The 2,352-nt window shown below is 48.7% G+C and overlaps 1 protein-coding gene across 6 annotated transcripts in view; it reads left to right on the forward strand.

Annotated features, from left to right (window-relative positions):
• The window catches only part of LOC113215029 (acetylcholine receptor subunit alpha-like), a 202,496-nt gene that overhangs the window by 159,384 nt on the left and 40,760 nt on the right, over positions 1-2,352 (forward strand). The window lies entirely within an intron of this gene.

A 2,352-nucleotide genomic window follows, 5' to 3' on the forward strand; every position in this document is an offset into this window, starting at 1 on the left:
TATTTATGACATAATATGTTGTAAATTTGCGACAGCCCATTCTTGCTTGTCAACAAATTCAAAGATGATTAAAAGTGTTTGTAAATTCACAATTTTGAATTAAAATTGACACGCATCATTGAAAATTTTCCCGTTAGCCCGCGACTATTTTTCGCAGTGCCACGCCACTCACCGTACTCGTACAGCAGGTCGCAGCGCTGGCCTCGGCCGGCGTGAGCGTGCAGGTCGCTCAATGCAGCCTGCGAGCAAGTCGAGAGTAGTGTGAGTAGCAGAGGGGCGAGAGCAGAGAAGTTGGCAGCAGAAAAGTATGGTTTTCCTTCATGTACACTACGGCCACTTCTCATGTGAGATCTCTCAAACGCGGGTGAAAACAAAAACTTAGGCATTCACGATGACGTCGATAAATTTCTTATTTCTTGAACGCCGGACTCGGATTGCGTTTCTGAGTCAGTTATACGTTGAAAAGTTACACCAATGCGAATGATTTTTATCGCCAGGGCTTCCTAGATTCTTTTACTACTCCACTTCGTTCAACAAGCGAAGTGGATAAAAGTTAGACAAAATTTACGCCCGTAGTTACAACAATATTTTTTTGACAGTGGGTCTAAAATGTCGTAATTTGTGTGCGGTCTCCGAAACCCTTTGGTCCTATCGGCAGCGTCACATATGATTTCCAATTGATCACGCGACGCGGTGGAAGTGGCTATAAAATCATGGCGGCGCCATCGCTATTACGTTTCTCTCCCTTTCATATATTTTTATTATTATTTTTTCTTTTTTTCCTCTCTCTGTTTCCTTTTATCTGAACCATATAGCGCCGGTGGATGCTGAGCTATCAACTCCGCGCCCGGGACGTTTCACTGCACCGTCCGATTCACGATAGAAAACACTATGGTTGGAAGCCCTGGAAAGTTACCGGAAAATTTCCGAGAGCAAATGGAAAATTTACCTGACTTTGCAGCGTTAACTTTTCGTTAACTTTCGTCAATTTTCAGGATTTTTTCGGAAATTTTGGATATTTTCAACCCTAGGAAACGCGTCATTTACCGACCGCCCCCACAATATACCGCACCTCACGGCAGCAGCAGGCATTTTTCATATCGCGCCTCACACGCTCCAGCCTCTCTCTCTCGTGGGCGGTGCATTTTTACCATCGCTCTCGCAGTGGATCGATTAATTGTTAATTGATGTGGCCTCTCTCTCTCTCTCTCTCTCTCTCTCTCTCTCTCTCTCTCTCTCTCTCTCTCCCTCTCTCTCCGGTCCAGCCGGTCAGCATAGGGCGCCAGGGGCGGGCCGTAGGGGCAGCCGGTAATCTATTCATGGCTCTCCATGCATGTATGCATAGCGCGCGCACTGCGAACCACAGTGTGTTCCGTGCTGCATGCCCTTTTCCATGCTCCGTGTCAAAATTTCGTTTGCACGGCAAATCGTATCTAATTTTATTTATATTTACATATTTTTTTTTTAATTTTCAAAACTTAATTTTGAGGTTTTTTTCTTTAGTGTATATCTTTGTAATGTGTTACAAGGCATTGCTCACCTGCGCGTTGAGCTCGCTGTAGTGGAGCCAGCCGCCGGCGTCCCCCTGCTTGGGCGCCTCCTCCAGGGACCGCAGCCTAGACACGAGCTAATGGAAACAGATTCAAAAATGAACCCCTTATTTTGCAGTTTTTTGTGTTTTTTTTGTTTTGAAAAAAATCGAGATTTTGTGAAAAAAAATGTTTTTTTATTGTTTTGACATAAGCATTCGAGGCATACGACGAGCGCCCTAATGCGCGCCGAGCCGAACCGAGCCGAACAGAGCGGGGCCGTGCCGAGCCGTGCCGAGCCGTGCCTTCGGGTCGTCATTACTCTTGGCCAAGTGTCGCCATTTATTTGACAGCGCCACGGCGCGGCGGCCTCCACGGTCATGGCGGTGAAAAGCTATGGGGCGGTCCCGCGGCCGCGGAGGAGAACCTATATATATATATATATATATATTCGCGGGAGGGGGTAAAAAGGAAGCAGGGGAGGGGGGGGGGGGAGTTTAAAAAAAAACCGGCAAAAGTCACGTGGCTTGGTCCAGCGGCCCCGGCGATCGGGCTCACCTCTCGTTCAGTTCGATGTGTGTGTGTGTGAGTGCGTGTGTGTGGGCGTGCGTCTGTGGCGGCATGATCGATTTCATGGCAGAGCCGGATATTATTCAAAAGGGTGGATGGAGGGAGTAGGGGAAGGGGGTGGACGGCGCGACACTCGGCGAGCGCCGGCGCCACGTCAAGCCGACATCTGTAAATGGATTACCACTGTAAAGCACAGGGACTATCGACAGCCGCGTGTGCGTCACGGGCACGGGAGGTGCGCACGAGAGAGACC

Source organism: Frankliniella occidentalis, unplaced genomic scaffold, assembly GCF_000697945.3.
Source record: "Frankliniella occidentalis isolate FOCC.00 unplaced genomic scaffold, Focc_3.1 Scaffold27, whole genome shotgun sequence".
NCBI classification, from domain to species: domain Eukaryota; kingdom Metazoa; phylum Arthropoda; class Insecta; order Thysanoptera; family Thripidae; genus Frankliniella; species Frankliniella occidentalis.